Source organism: Nannospalax galili, unplaced genomic scaffold (genome assembly GCF_000622305.1).
Source record: "Nannospalax galili isolate Female #2095 unplaced genomic scaffold, S.galili_v1.0 scaffold761, whole genome shotgun sequence".
In the NCBI taxonomy this organism is placed as follows: domain Eukaryota; kingdom Metazoa; phylum Chordata; class Mammalia; order Rodentia; family Spalacidae; genus Nannospalax; species Nannospalax galili.
Window position 1 is genome coordinate 2,479,652 of NW_008346389.1, and position 16,999 is coordinate 2,496,650.

Here is a 16,999-nt window from a genome sequence, read left to right on the forward strand (position 1 = left end):
TCACCCTGACAGCACTCCAATGACTTACTGAGTCAGTTTTCATCCCTGATACCGCAAGCGGTGGACCACCACCTTCACCAGCTGTCTTCTAGGCCACTGCTACTTCACCCAGGTACAGATTACCATAAAATCACCCGCTACTCCCAAAGCCCAGGACCTGTATCCCAAACCAATTCAGTCAGGGTAGTGAGGTCTGTATCCCAACCTCTATAAAAATTCCATGTTCTCAAGTGAATCTAACAGGCATCTAGAGCCAAGTGGTGTGAGTTTTCAGCATAGATAAGAATCTCCAGGGAGCTTGCTAAAAACATTGATTCCTGGCTCTTTATCCCTGTAATTCTGGCCCAACTGCTGGAAAGAGGGCTCAGGATTTACATTAAAAATAATAATAATAATAATAAAAAAACCTAGTGATACTAAAGTGCCACACTTGGAGTATCAAAATGCTAAGCTCTTCAAGTTGAAGTTAACATGGGGACCCCCACAGAAGCTCTAGAAAGTTCCAATCAATAAACATTCAAGTTTGGGTATTCAATTTCCCCACTGGAGCTACCTCCAGTTTAGCTATTTCTCTCTGTTATCTTATCTGTACAATAATCTGTAGACTTATGCTGAAAGTCTAAAGGTTAGCCTGTAATCCAGCATTTGAAAGGTGGAAGCAGGATCAGGAGTCCATAGATAGCCTTGGCCACATAAAAAGTTCAAGGCCAGCCTGGGCTACATGATGCCTTGTTCCCCACAAGCCCCCAACACAAACACACACACACACACACACACACACACACACACACACTCTCTCTCTCTCTCTCTCACTCATTCGCTCACTCAGAGAGAGGGGAGACAAGAGACAGAGACAGAACATGAGAACACTAGAGTTTCTCTTCTCTCTTTATATCCTGAAATGTTCAAAGTAGGCAGCAAACTACGGCTCAGATGATTAAATTAAAAAAAAAAAAAAATACCTACAATGCACTTAATCCAACCAATCCACCAGTAGGTACCATTTGTTCATGAAAAACCTGAGGCCTGGAAAGATTAACTGACCTTGCCAAGTATCACACAGTGGTTCATAGAGCCAGGACTTCAGCCCAGTACTATGACTCTGAAAGCCAGGCTCCTAAGACTTTACAAGGGCATAACCAGAACCCTGCTGGCCTGAAACAGCATGTTAATCTTCTCAGGAAATCTTCCACGCAGAAGTTCATTAGACTAATAGTACATGATTCATTTTAGCTAAGAAAAACTCTCTCTCTCTCTCTCTCTCTCTCTCTCTCTCACACACACACACACACACACACACACACACACACACACACACACACACACACGTCTTTTCTTTTGTCTTTTATATAGAGCACACCTTTATTATGTCCTTTATAGTCAGCACTTAGAAGAGTAAACTTGAATGAAATGTGAATTGGGGAGGGAGAAAAGGAGGGAGGAAAAGAGAAAACCAGGAGGGAAGGACAGAGGAAGACTTGGCTAGCTATATCATCTAATGCTCACTATAATGGCTGGATAAATGTGATACACCCACAGCTTCAGAAACAGGATGTCCAACCTCACCCACTGTGCCCCTTCCTCCCACAACCAGTGCACCCCAGTCACCTGACTTCATTCAATTCCATCACGATTAATCCCCTCATCTTCTACCAAAGAACAAAACTCTAGTCACATGGGGACCTCCAAACTGCTCTAAACTATCAGCAAACCCATCAAATACAAAATGGTCATCAGAGAAGTGTTCCCAGGACACAAATGACCTGAAAATTAATGAAGAACAGAGAGGAAATCCAATCAGAACTGATCGTGAGTTCCGATGGGACAAAACCATTCTCAGAGACAGCTTGTCTGTTCAAATGCCTATGTTTAAAGGGCTTGATGAATGAATAAAAGTCATTATTTAGATGAAACTTATACTTCATGACAAAGGGAAAAACATCCCCATTCAAAGTGCTGCTTAAGAAACAGCTGCATGTGCCAAGCAGCAGGGCCAAATCATGGGCACTGCCCACCAGCAAAGCTGAGCGTGACACATGTCTTTAAGGCCTTCCATTAACATAGAGACGGGTACTGTTGCTGTTAAAGGGGTTGAGCAGGTTCCCCAGACTGCAATCCTGTGCCTCATTGTCTCAGGGTGAGAAGGGCTGGGATTCTTTATCAGTCTACAGGGACCTTCTGTGGGAGACAATGTGTCACTAGATGTAGCCATAAAAGGCAGGGAGAGGCTCAATGGAGCCCCAGTGTGTGTCCTCAAGGTCACAAAAAGGCAACTTACCATGGGAATTCAGAAGGCGTCTGTGATAAATGAACACCTGAGTCTATTAGCCTATCCACTAAGGACTACAAACGCATGTGCATTCTCTTCCTAGAAAGTAAAGTATTATGGCTTCAGTATTTTAAAATAAAGCAAAAAAAAATCTATTTTATGCATATGCCCTCTTAATTCATAAAGATCTTTAAGATTACAAGGTAAAAAAAGATATTACTTCAGATTTCATTTCACATTTATGGGTTCTGAGACGCAACTATGAATCAGTTCCTTTAAAATACACTGACTGTTAGTTATAAATCTAAATTATTCATGAAAAAGACATTTCCCTAATTCAGGAAGCAGCTGTGCCCATGCTGTCATTAGAGGCTATGGTAGGAACTGTGCAGGAGGACAAAAGAGTTGCAGCAGCCTTAAGAAAGGCAACTCCTAAATTCAATTTTTAATCACTTGCTTGAAAGGTGGGGTAAGATTTACCCAGGAAATCCTGTTCGAAGGCTGTTCAGCTCCCCAGGCCATCTAATAATGGCTGCTTAATCCATAGAGTTATTACAACTTGTAGCATTTGTTTGAGTTCTTCACCCTGAAAACACAAAGGAGGGACCTACCAGGGAAAAACAAGGAAATTCCTCCTGGTGTTCAAGCTTCAATGCAAGCAAGAGGCACCATTTGACTATGGACCAATGATTCACTTTAATGCTGTATGTTGTCATTGCAGGTTACTTTTTTTTTAATATTTTATTTAGCATTTTTATTTTATGTGTACGAATGTATTGCTTGCATGTATGTGAGTGCACCCGTGTCATACAATGCCGCAGAGGTCAGAAGAGGGCGTCGGATTCCCCTGGAACTGGAGTTAAGGACGGTTCTTAGCCACCATGTGGGTGCTGGGAATCAAACCCGGCTCCTCTGTGAGAGCAGTCAGTGCTCTTAATCACTAAGCCATCTCTCCAGCCCCTGCAGGTTACTTTTTAAAGGTAGTTCTTGTAGTGAAAATGACAGATTACATAGAAGGAGCTCATCCATATATTTGATATGTTTTAAGAGCTATGATAGCCTGGGATAGCCCCTAAAATAAACAGGTCATCCAAAATGGAGATAGCCAAGTCATTCATGTTAAAACCAGAAACACATTCCACAGTATTTAAAGCATAATTTTTGGTATTAAAAAGTAGTAGCCCAAAAGACTTGGTTATAAATCAAACAAGTAAGCAAATAGTTAAGATTTTTACAGAAGTAATATAGGTAAATATATAAAGCAGATAACCAAAAATTTCTAACACTGTGAAAATGACATAAATACTTATAAATGGTAAAAAAGTAAGCATTCAAAAACTAAGCAGTTTTTTTTTGTCCAATTTTCAGTCTCCCCTGCCCACCAAAAAACCAAAAAAGCACCCTAAAAACTCACTGTTATTTTAAATAAAATCCTATTCTAGGACAACAGGAGTGTATAACCTCAAACAACAGCAATGTATTGGGGGGGACACACAGTTCATAAAAAGCATCCATTCATTTACTTGGTAATAAATCAGTAAGTCAGTAATAAGTCAGTAACCACAGAAGGTAGTTCTTCCATCTCAATAATGTTACAGAGCATCGTAGTTTTTCAACTTAGAAGACTGTCTTAGTTTTTAAATAACTGAAGGGTTTCAAACATTGCATTGTCTTGTCTAGAGAACTTTCTAAGAAGCCCCAAGCTCTCATTTTGTTTGTTCTCCCCTGTACTCTGTTTAAAGTCTTATGTTTCAGCTAGTCCATGTTCTTGTCCATCTCTAACGCTCGTATTCTCAGACCCTTACACAGAAAAAGTACTCAACAAATTGTTGCTGTACTTAGACTACAAATTCCTATGAGGGAATTCATCATAAATACTAGAGGTGTATGTGCGCATGCACACACACGTGCATGGGTGCATGTGTGTGAAATATATGTAATATATTTACTCCAACATATATGCATATACACATGCATACACATATGCACATATTGGAGGGGAAACACAGAGGGTTCAAAAAAAATTGGGTCCAAATTCATTCCAAGATCAGTTTGTTTACGTTGAGTCCCAAAGAACCTGTTAAGCTACAGGTTCCTCCAATTTTCTCTCCCCACCGCTTTCTTTCTCCACACAAATACAAATTGGAAATTTCCATTTAATCCTCCAACATCCTTGAGGCTTTGAGAAATTTAACTAATCTCTGTGTCGTTGCCTTCAATTGGGAGACAGTAAAAACATTACTTCACACAAAAAAAAGTCCAGGCATGTTAACAACAACAAAATATAATTCTAACATGATATCTGGTAACTGGCAGGTATGATGCCCAACAGCAAACAGGAATTTTATAGATAAAGAGCAGCGAACTAGCTGGCTAACTTCAGCCTTTCTCAGCATGTTGGATGGTTTTAACCACACACTATGAAATACTGTAGACACAGGGAAAAGGGCAAACATTCCATTCTCCTTTATACTGCTCAGATCAAAGGGAAAGCTCTCTGGATAGGGAGGTGGTAGCAAGTATTTCAGGATCAGTAAGAGTTCTTTTAAAGAGCTGGGTTCTAACAGTCTGTCCACTGCTAAGACGCCAATATGAAGACAGGGTCATCATCACAGTGCTTATCACTTACAGGGGTCCCTTTCCATATCATCAGTCTCCAAATCACCTGGCCCTTCCCCCACTGTCCAGTGTCTGACATGCACATCATCTAACTATAGTTAACACATAACTATAGTGAACTCAATCCTTTAGCCTCCTTTAAGCTCTTTCAAATTCTTCCTGTAATTTTTTATATTTTTATTGAGCTTTTTAAATTTCATACAACAGTTCCCAATCAAATCCAGACCCCTTCCCCCAGCCATGCCTCCCCCATGCCCCCACTGAACCCCTATACACTCCACTATACATGCTAAGTCCTATTCAATCAGGCGTTTGTACCCAAATGTCCTTCAGTGTAAATGAGTCCACTGGAGTCTAGTCAGCCCATCCAGTGGTCCTATGTAAGTCATACTCTCCCTCACCCAGCAGCAATCAGTCTCAAATAATTCTCAATCTAGTGCTGGCCCACCACCTATTTTTCATCTCCCCTTTGGGTCCTTGTTTAATTGAGCTGACAATTAAACAAGCTGTCCTTGTTTAATTGATGCCACCACTGCCACAGGTTTACATGTGCAAGCCTCCAGTGGCCTGAGGCCCCCGCCTCCCTGTGTTCATGAACCACCCCCGACTCTTACAATCTTCATATAGGAGTGGATGAGGCTTCATATAGGAGTCCCATCCTATACTCTACAGTCTCTTTATTCTCCAAATCTTGGTCAGTTGTGGCCTTCTGTGTGCACTGCACTCCATATAAGGAAGCCTCACTGGTGAGAGTTGAGGGGTGCATTAGCCCTCTCTCTACCCCTTATTCCACTATGTTCTACAAGCCTTATTTGTAGAGATTCAACTGCAGATGTGTCACCTGGTACTGGGCATCTCTCAGACCTACGTTCTCTGTGCCTGACCAGGTGTGCAACTCTACAGTAGTCTCCATCTGTTGCAAAAAAGAAGCTTCTTTGATGAGTGCTGTACAGGATGCTTGTCTGTAAATATAAAGATCGATATTTAGCATATAGTAAGAAGTTTCATTTGTCTTGAGATATGAAAGAGATAGGGTTTCCTCCAGGTCTATGTCCTCTCCTGCCAAGTGTATTTGGCTGAGTTTATACTGCCACCCATGAGTTCCCTCCCATTGAGAGGGCTTTAAGTCCAATTACATAGCTGTCCATTGTCCGCCAAATAACAGTGCCACTGCTGCACCAATAGAGGTAGTCTGCCATGCCAGTCACCTTGGTTAGTAGGCTTCAGGGCTGGGATGGACCATTTTCTCCCTTGGCAGTTTGCATATCATCATCTAGTGTTATGATAGCCAAACTTCAGTTAGAAGGTTTCCAGGTCAATTCAAGTCCTGTTCCCCAAGTGTGTCCTTTCCTCAACAGCAGGGCTTTATCTACTAGTTCTGGGAGACAACCAAGAGGTTTAGCAATATCCTGTTATTTTGGTAGTCTCCTAGACTACCTTCACCAACCACTCAAAAGGGAGGTCTCTTCTGTCTGGCACTGTGTTCCCTGCCAAGCAGCTCCCAGGTGACATATGCATTAATGTTCACTGTATGTGCATTTCTCATAGGGTTTTGAGGGTATCACTTTTCCCTCTAGGGAAAAGTTTCTGAGGGGCTAGTTTGCCTAACCCCCCAAGATTCACTCATCTCCCCTCTTTTTCCTCTCATCCAGCTTCTACACAGGACCAACCCTGTCCTTTATGTGGTATAGGAGGCAGATGTCTGACAAGATACTGAATATTCCTGTCCTTTTCAGCTCCACTAAACCTTTCTATGAGAAGCAGTGCTGGATTCTAAAGTCCTGACAGCTGAAACAAGACAGAGGCTGAAGAAAATTATCATGCCAACAACTGGAGAAACATAAGGAGAAATAATGTCTTTCCATGGATCAAGGGGGTTATGGGTAGCAATGAACATAATACCCCCTGCCTAGGCAGAAATAAGAGAAAGGAGCCAAGTGCATAGGCCTCTGGGTGGAAGTACAGAGCTGCCAATTATGAATGGCTGTTTAGAATGAGCTTCTGCACTAGGGCCCAACAGCTCAGAGCAAACCAAAATGGAGTCCCTCATTCTAAATGCCACAAACTCAAACTGAAATTTGAAGAAGAAAAAAAAAAATCTCAAAACATTTTTTTTTCCTGAAAACAGGAGACTGCAATCCACCTGAGCCTGTGTAGTAAGGAAGTCCCTTCCCCGTAACTCTCAGAAAAAAGGCACCAGCCTTAAGCAATGCTGGCCAATCAGCTTTTACCTATTGTTCCATTTCCTGGTTCCTACCTTACAAAGCCTTCTGTTCTGCTATTGCCTTTCTGTTTTATAGAATGAAGCTGTCCCATTCATGAATCTCAAATAAAAATCAAGCAGATCCATAGCTATACTTTGTGTGGTTTTGACTTTTGACAGACCTAGAAGGTCTGCTCCTCAATGTGAAGAAGTAGACAAAGGAACAGAGTCTCCTGTTTCCTGGTCCTCCGAAGGTTCATTTTATGCTGTTACAATTCTTCACATTCCTTCCCCGCCCCACCTCTTTTTTTTCTTAAAAAGCTCCTCTCCCCCTTTCTCCCTTCCCTCCCAAGTCTCCATAGCCCACTTCCCCTTTGCCCTAGCTCCCCACTCACTGGAAAGACACAAGACAGGCTTCCAACCTGCTGACAGTGACAGATGGCTGTGCAGAGGCACACAACAGCAGCTCAGGCATGTCATCCCCTCGGAGCTGATCTTTCAAAGACAGACCCAAAGCCCAGTCTGGCCTGAAGGAAGCTGATTTAATTAAGGTTACAGTGAAGGGCAGAGCTGCTGGCAGGCTGCATTCTCTGCAGACCTCCAGGACAGCCCTTTAAAATGCTGTTCAAGATGAAAGAGCCAGTTAAGTCATGTTGGTAGAGGGCTGAAAGATAGGCAGAAGGATAAACAACAGAGGTGTTGAATTAACAAGCACAGACAACACACCAAAATTCATGATCTAATGATGTACTGACACTGAAATGCTATGACAATACATACAGTATGTTCTGGCCTGCCTTTCAAACCAAGAACTACTCTAGATGATTAAGATGATGACCAAACAAAGGATCCAGATCACTCAATCTTGGAATCAGGACCCAAATACACTGTTTTTTACCTCCCCAAAATCTTTCCAAGCAGAAAACACAGGAACAAATTTGGTTCTGGTCATCTCTTAACACATCTCTTGACTCTGCCTCAGAATAAAGACACGGTCATTAAAGCACACACACACACACACACACACACACACACACACACACACGCACACACGCATGGACACCCACATGGTCCAGTGCTGAGGGGGGTAGGGAGATGAGAAGGAACTACATCATGCTGGAACAAAGAAACTAATCTAATGGATCTGAATTTATTCAATCTTATTCAGTTTCCTCCAACAGCATAGAGTTTGCATTTCCAAGAAGCCCAAGCAACATTGCTTGCCCAAATGTAGAACTCTTTGTTTCCCCCCCACAATCTCTCCACGCAGAAAACACAGGAACAAAATTGGTTCTGGTCATCTCTTAACACACCTCTTGACTCTGCCTCAGAATAAAGACACGGTCATTAAAGCACACACACACACACACACACACACACACACACACACACACGCATGGACACCCACATGGTCCAGTGCTGAGGGCAGTAGGGAGATGATGAGGAACTACATCATGCTGGAACAAAGAAACTAATCTAATGGATCTGAATTTATTCAATCTTATTCAGTTTCCTCCAACAGCATAGAGTTTGCATTTCCAAGAAGCCCAAGCAACATTGCTTGCCCAAATGTAGACCACCAGACCACTACTGCTAACTGCCTTACCTTGTGAGTGTGCACTAACACCAACCACTGAGCTGTGACATCAAATGACAGCGCACTGCCCAACTACAAATGTGGTTGAGGAAACCACAGATCCATCATATTCTTTGGCTTCTAGAAGGCATGATGTCACCTTCAGGTGAGTTTCAAGCCAAACTCCATCTCCTCCCAGGGCACGTGAAACTTAGGCCAAGCAACACAACCATATTATGCCTTATCAGCAGTTGCCTTGGTGTTGGCCAAGACCACAGGGAGCTAGAGTTGAAAGGCAGGTCCTCCCATGAAAAGGTAGTTACCTAGCCCCGCAGTGGTATCTAACTGGAAGAGCTGAAAGCAGCAAACAGTGGCTGCGTAATCAGTTCAAGTGCAACAAGCAGAAACAGGGCATGACAATAACAAAAACCAGAAGGCTCCAGTCAAGCTAAGACAACATGGTAACCAGGCAGCTAGAAAAAGTTGGTCACTGACTGACCCTACCTGGGAGAAAATGGCAGTGTAGAAATCAGCACAAACACTCGTGAAAGCTGTCTTGTTATTCATACAATGTTGTGAACCTAGCAGAAAAGACTTCATTTGGCTCTGTGAGCTATACCTTCAAATGAATCCCATTTTCTATCTAGGCATTAGCTCCTCATCACTAGCAACACTTACTTAAATTTGAATATGCCATATGGTGGCTCAATGAGCAATTAAAGCTACATGAGTATTATCTTTTAAGTGTCACATAGGGATTTTAGAGTTGGAAAAATTGGTTTATGGCATGAAGAGAAAAAAAAAAAAAAGACAAAGTTTTCTCACTTCTTCTGAAATACGATTCAGGCATTTTTTTTTTTTCCTTCTGCTAAACTAAACTTGCCAATCCCTAAAATGTCAATAGGAAATTTTCAAATTTCATAGTATGTAAAAACTATTCTTCAAAGAAGAGCATCACCATTAGCAGAGACCATTATAACACAGAAGGCTTAGAGTCTCCAAAGTGGAAGTCAATAATTAGGTAAAAGCTTCCAAATCAGTAACCGGTTCACTCTTAAGAGATTGTCCAAGACATCTGGCTCATGGTGCAGAAGTATTTTTTTCAGATACTTACATCAAACTCAGAGTCAATAAGGACAATTCCTTTCTCAGTAGCTCTATATGAATTGTCTTAAAGTGCAATTATTTCAGGCAACCATGTCAAGAGCACTTCCACCCAATGCTATAGCCACTTTTAATATACTAAAGCTAAGAATACCATAATCTCTCCTCAAAAAACTTTATAGAACACAAAATTTTCATCCTCTGGGGAGGTGGTCAGTTCAAGGCCACCCTTGGTCACATAACAAGTTAAAGGTCAGCCTGGCGTACATGAGACCCTGCCTCAAAAAAAAGTTCCCGTTAAATACAACTGAACTTTTCTTTACTGTCCCTAAGAAGCTTCCCCTTGTATAACATGTATAAGAAGTTTATCATTTTCCACCATGTAAAATAAAAAATGTCTCATTACAAATCTGTTTGCAAAGGGAATCTAATAATAATTTCAGAATAGATTTGTCTTATAGATCAAATAATTTATTTATGAGGAGATAGTAATTAAAGTTTCCTGGTCTGTTTCACTTTTTTGTTTATTATCATTTTTATGTGTATGTGTGTATTATCTGCATGTAGGTAAGTGCACCCATGTCGTGCAGTGCCTGCGGAATACAGAAGAGGCTGTCGGATCCCCTAGAACTGAGTTACAGACAGTTATTAGCTGCCATCTGGGTGCTGGAATTCGAACCCAGGTCTTCTGCAAGAACAACCAGTGTTCTTAACCGCTAAGCCATCTCTCCAGCCCCCTGTTTCACTTCTTAAAGAGATACTCTTCTACAGACCCTATGACTCATTTATCTTTCATTGCTGTGTGCTTATGCTAGAAATGTAATAAAATTTTTGCCGAATAGTTCTGGACAATCAACATTAAAAGCATCCCAAAACAAGCATGAGGAAAACCAAAGACCACAGGAACGATTCCTAGTATGTCTGTACCCTCTGGTTCACAAAACAAGTCTGAATAATGTTTCCAGGAACTTGCTCCTACAGGAAAAAAAAAAAAAAAAAAAAAAAAAAATGTGCACTTCTACAATATTTCAAAGTTGCATCCTCTTTATAGAAAATGCAAGTAAAGCCAACATATTGTTACAGAGTTCCTTATTTGACAGAAATTTATTTCAAATATCACCCCACTAAATGCACAATATCTGAAGTAAATATAGGAGATGAAAAGACACAGGTCTACCTTTTAAACTTTGGCACAATGGTTTTCTAAGCCCAAGTGAAAATTATTTGAATGTTAAAATAACTAATTGCTAACAAAGGCAAAATTAAAGAGAATAACTAGGAAAAGGGGGAAAGCGCTGTCTGAAAACAGGGACAAAGGGATTCTTGTCCCCACTCAACATTCATTTGCTACATGACCTTACCTAATTAGCCTCTGGGTCTCCACTTCCTTGTCTTACTATTTTTTTTAAGATCCCTTGGAACTATACGCTGGGACTTGGTATCTTCAGCAACATCTAAAGATACTGATTTATACTCAAATCACCCTCTCCCTCTGAAAATGTCACATTTAACTTGATAGCTTTAAATATCCAAGTTTGGATTTCTATCAAAGGCAATTTACTAGACTGTCAGATGAGCTTAAGTCCATTTCAAATGGAGAACTAAAGTGGGCATTGCTTACAGTTTCATGTTTCACCCAGACAACAGCTGCAGTTACTGAACACCTTTAACAGTCTAGTTGAAAATTACACCTCTCTACAAATGGAGAAAACTAGTAAGAGTGATTTTCACGGTCTCAGAAATGCAGATACACAGCTCTCCTCCACTCCCCATTCCCATATTCATCTTGTTGGGACAAGGGAAAGTAAAAGGCAGTTTGGCTTGGGAGGCAAACCCAGACAAGTCCCTCTCAATTGATGCCCTGTTGCCAGACAGCCCATCCTTCTAATCAATGCTCACAAGCCAAACCAAGTGAAAAGACTTCCTGTGAGTGGGAGAAGCAGATGCCTGGACAAGGAAGGAATACCACAAAACAGCAGCTAGCCAGAAGTCTAAACACTTGCTTCCATTCTGAAGGAGCCCATAAAATGGAAACAAACCTATAGCCGAGACCAGTCTGCGTAAGCTATAATTTATATCTATTCATAGCTTTTTTTACAGCCAGTGTAACGTATTTTATGATGACAGGGCTAGCTTATATATTAATTTGTATATTAACGGTAAATTTAATGGAATTGAATCACCAGAATATTCCATACAGCATTTTAAAAGCTATTTCACAAGTGAAGAAAATTAGAGGATTTGTCCATTAGCAAACTGTGATAGATCGCCGAAGCCTTGTTTCAAACCCATGTTTGACTTCAGGTTCTTCAGTCTTTATATCTTAAAATGATACTGTTGCTGAGTACGGTGGTGCTGGCCTGTGATAGCAGCACTGTGGCAGCTGTAGCAGTGTCTACATAGTGAGACACTGTTCTCAAAAGAAGGAGGAGAAGGAAGAGGAAGAGGAGGGGGAAGATGAAGATGAGGAAGAGGAGGAAGAGGAAGAGGAGGAAGAAGGATGAAGAGGAGGAGGAAGAGGAGGAAGAGAAAAAAGAGGAGGAAGAGGAGGAAGAGGAAGAGGAGGAGGAAGAAGGATGAAGAGGAGGAGGAAGAAAAGGAGGAAAAGATGGTACTTCCAATGCCAGCTTTCAATCCCTACTGTTTTGTCTGACTGAACAAATTATTTTCTAGAAACTGCTCTACTGCCCCAACCCCAGCAAGTTCTTCCTCTGTCCTCTTAAAGGAGCATTCACATAGTGGTTCTCCCAATCATTTACACATAGAGAAGTTCTTACTATTGCTAACTTGCTTCTGTCCCTGGAGTCCCCATCTGCACCCACTCCTCCACCTTCCTCTCCCACTAACAGAAAGCACCACAAAGCAGGTGCTGAGATTCCTTTCAGAATGGCCAGCACGTGGTGGGTGGTTAGTGTTGGGTTAGTGGATGGATGGCAAGTGGATAGATGGGCAGGGAGTTACTAATAAACATTTCAGAGCACTTTACAATGTAGATATTTATAATGGCATTGCAAATGAGTCTCAAACTGTAAATTTAATAGTGACTATGGTTTTCTCTTTCTAAAATGTGGTTCATCTTTATCAACTTCAGAAAGTTGCTCAGAGGCACATAGCCAGTCAGTGGCACCTTTTCGATTTCATAATGGCCCACAAGCCTGCTTTGCCCCTGTGACAGTCTTCCCATTTTCTAGGTAGCTATGATCAGACCTGACTAGGTCTTCTAGCATATGACCGAAGGGCTGCCCCACTCAGGTTTCCTGCCATGATTTTTAGTACTTCTAAAGAATCCACTGGTTATAGGCTAGACCAAGAAGGGAGACTTTCCTCAAACAATTAGCCATGGAATTGCTATTGCAATTACACAGACATGCCATATAAGCACCATGGAATAATTTATAGATTCTAATTCCTTGTACACACAAACACGCACAAACACACACACTCACTACCTCTCAGCTTCCTCTTATCCACAGGCTGACAGACAACAGGTGAAGGCTCAGAATTCGCTTCTAACCTTAGTTTTCTGAGCCTGTAAGGACAAAAGAACGGATAAAACAGTACCTGATAAACTAAAATTTAAAGCCAGATGAGAAACTTCCAGTTCCAACCCACCACCGACCTTTGACTCTGTAGGGCTCATACACAGAAAGCTAAGGAGAGTTATTTTAACAAGATAAAGAGCACCATCACCTGCTGTCCTGTGTTTACTAAACAGAAGACAGGCCAATGCACGTTATGCTTTGCCCAGAAAATGCACATTATGCTTTGCCCAGAAATACAAACCCAAAAGACCCTTTAAATAGATAATGAAGCACACAACCAGGGTAAGATGCCCAGACCAGTGCTGAAGAGAGCAAGTTTCCTTAATTTAGGGTACATATAACTTATGTGTATTTTTTAGCAGCCATTTCCAACAGGTATTCCTGGTTGCCCCGGGAACAGGCCTCCGTCAGCTCAGAAGAAGCTTCCCTTCCTCCTTCCCCTTTAAATTCTGCTCACTTTTTACTGGCAATAACTCCCAATACATCTCCAAACTTTCAACAAGTGCAACTGCACAGCAGGACACCACTTTGTCATACTGGAACAGGGGAGAGGGCTCAAGGCAGTGAGTGGTCATGAGCCCATTAAAGTTCCTAAAATTACCAGACATGATGAAATGAGACATGGATCAAAATCGGTTTTCCTAACCTTACGCGGAGGATTTAAGTGAGCTGTTTCCACTCCACAGAGAGAGGTCTGGAGACACACATCATCCCTAGGCAGAGGACATCCAGGGAATTCAGGACCTTGGTTCTATTGCTGGAGAGTAGTAACTAGCATTAAGTGCAGCACTTCGGGTCCTCTCAGAGAGCCCGATCCTTTGCCGGGACCTCCAACTCTGCGAAAGGCTGGGAGTGGGTCTGGGCTGACGCTATTCCCCAGCTTTAAAGCTGCCGGGATTCTAAAGCTATGCCTAACCTTACCGAACAGAAAGCAAGGTGGAGGGTGGGGGAACACTAACCCAGGGGAAAGTAAGGAGACAAAGATCCCCTCCAAACTTTGCACAACCTCGCGCTCCCGGACGCCAAGGCTCCACAACGCACATTCCATCAACCCTTCTCCACGGTCCGCGTCCCCCACGCAGCCCTCTCCAGAAAGTTTAAGGCTGTTCACGCCGACTTTTAAAAGGTCCATTGTTCCCCTCCCCGGGAACGTAAAGACGGAGAGAAAGGGATCAGCCCCGGTCCCCAGGGACCGTTTTGCTCAGAGAGGGCTGACTCCCAAGGAGCGTCGCGGGGGAGGGCGGCCGGTCTGGGGACCCACAGGATGTCGTCCTTCTCCGCAGAAAAGCCAGCGCCCGGCTGGCCAGGCCTCCAGGAACCGCCCAGGTGCGCGAGCCCCGGTCCGCGCCCTCGCGGCGGCTCCTGGGACGGCGACCCGCGGAGCCTTACCTTCCCCTCCCCCGCCAGGCGTAGGTCAGCTCAGGTGTCTACGGAGTGGCCCGAGCAGCCCGAGCGGAGCTCCCGGAGTCCCGGCGTCCGGACCGCCTCTCCATGGCCAGGGAGCCGGGCGCCGCGCTGTGAAGCCGGGGCAGCAGCAGCCTCCGCCCGGGAAGAGGCAGCCGCCGCCACCCGCACAGACGCGCTTTGCCCTCGGCCGCCGCCTCCAGCCCCGGGCCCCAGACGAGGGGCCTCGGCCAGCGCTCCCGAGCAGCCGCCGGTTCTCCGATCGTCTCCCCAGGAGGAAAAGGAAAGGAACCGCCGCCCCGGCGCCCGAGCCCGAGCAGCTCCGAGACAATAGAGGCAGGCGCGACCCGGAGTGGCGCTTGTCCCTGGTCGGCGGGCGCCGCGGCTCGCTAAGGTCGCGCTCAGCCTCCGCCAGCCAGACAAGCGCCGGGCTCTGCTGGGCCGACCGCTCCGGATTGGGCGGGCTGCGGGGGCCGAGGGAGGCGGGCGCAGAGGCGGAGCCTGCGGTCGGGGTCGGGGCCTGCGGAGGCTCCTCCCACCTCGAGCCAATGCCGAGGACTCAGCGCCCCATCGCGGACTGCAGCTGTGGACCCCTATCCCGGAGTGAGGGAGAAGAGCGGCCCAACCTGAGCCGCGCTCATCACCCTTGCTGAGCCTCAGGCCGCTCTTTGCCACCTGGCCTGCGGCCGGGTCACTCCCAGCTATGCACCCGTCACCTCCCGCCGTCTGACCACGCTGCTGGGCCCCCATCACGTCCTGTTGAGCCTGATCCTCTTTTCTCATCATCCCATAATCTAGCTGGACGTGCTTTTTCAGGGCTCCGGAATGAGGCTGACCCGGGGCCGCATCATCCCCTAGGCGTTCCCCGAACGCCCCCTGCACCAAGGCCGCCCTCACCTGGCCAGCCGCCGGCTCTGGGTTCTTAGCCCTCTCCACCGAGGCTGCGAGCGCTTGCTTGACTGTCTTTGGGAGCTTGGAGCAGCCCCAACATCCCGCTCTTGGGACAGAATAAATATATCTAGGTCTCGCCACGCCTCCTGCCCGCTCCACTCTGGAGTGGTTGCAGCTTGCAGGGGGCGGAGAGGCGACCCTGAAAGCCACTCCTTGGCCAAATCCTATGCCAAAATACAGTTGCATGGTGACTTGAGTAACGCCGCTACCACCCGGTCCTCTCGCGGAAGCTGCTTTTTGCAGCGTGGAAAAGCCTTGGCTGCGCTGAGGGCACGACCGGGCTTGATCCGTCAGACCCACGAGGTCCGGAGCTAATGACAGCTGCAAGATTGCCAAATCCGGACAGTCGTCATCTTCCACTTAATTCGAAATTGGAAGTGTTCCTTCTGGGGAAGTGTTTCAGTGAATACTGTACAGAGAAGCTTGTTCGTTTTTCAGAGTTGCTTTTTTTTTTTTTGGCCCCACCCTTCCAGTAAAAGTTCAGTCCTGCAACTATGACACACTAGCAGGCAGGAAGGGGACTACCCTGTTTCCAAGGTTTGAGTTCAGGACTGTGTGGTAGGAATGAATCAGTGTTTCCAGATTTGCACTGATAAACTCCCTTGAGGTACTGAAAATCTTGGATTCCCCAACAAAGCTCCATCGACTGAGTCAGAGGTGTCTGCAGGGTGTAATTTGGGAAACACTTCTAGAACGTATCTACAATTAATTAAAACCTTGGAAAGATGCCTCCAAAGAACAACTCAACCTACTGCTGAGACGTTACAGAATCTGAACCGAACTGCCACCCCAGCCTCAGTCCCTTTCAGGAGAGAGACAGATGATTTTTAATAACTGGAAGGGAGAAAGGACTATTTTAATAACTGGAAAGGAGAAAGGCCAAAGTGAGATGTTTAGAGCTTAAAAAGAGAGGCAGCAACTGGATCACCCTGACAAATATCCCACCCCTCACCCCCAACACATCAGATTCTAATCATGGAACCTGTAAGCATTACCATTGAAATGATATCTTTGCAGGCATGGTTAAGGGTCTCGATTTGAAGAGATTTTTTTTGAGTTGTCAGGATGAGTCCTAACTACAATCATATGTATCCTCTTAAGGGGAAGGCAATGGGATTTAACACACAGATGTGGGAGGGTATGACCAGGGAGGAAGAGATTAAACTGATACCACCAAAAGTCAAGGAAGCCACCAGCCTCCAGAAACTGGAGAGTCAAGAAAAAATTCTCCCTAGATCACAGTGAAACCATGATCAAGACATCTGCCTTCTATCAGTGTAGGAATAAATTTGCTGTTTTGATCCATCAATTTGTGCATCCTGGGTTGTGCC

The 16,999-nt window shown here is 44.4% G+C and overlaps 1 protein-coding gene across 2 annotated transcripts in view; it reads right to left on the reverse strand.

The window, feature by feature from the left end:
- Positions 1 to 15,703, reverse strand: part of Cemip2 (cell migration inducing hyaluronidase 2) — an 80,784-nt gene extending 65,081 nt beyond the window's left edge. Inside the window, exon 1 of one of the 2 annotated variants that reach the window (XM_029568141.1) lies at positions 15,615 to 15,703. The gene's annotated coding sequence lies outside the window, so the exon portion shown is untranslated. Of the gene's footprint in view, positions 1 to 14,702; positions 15,160 to 15,614 lie in introns of those variants that run through there. The other variant, XM_008842780.3, reaches the window with a different exon arrangement.
- Between the last annotated feature and the right edge of the window lie 1,296 nt (positions 15,704 to 16,999).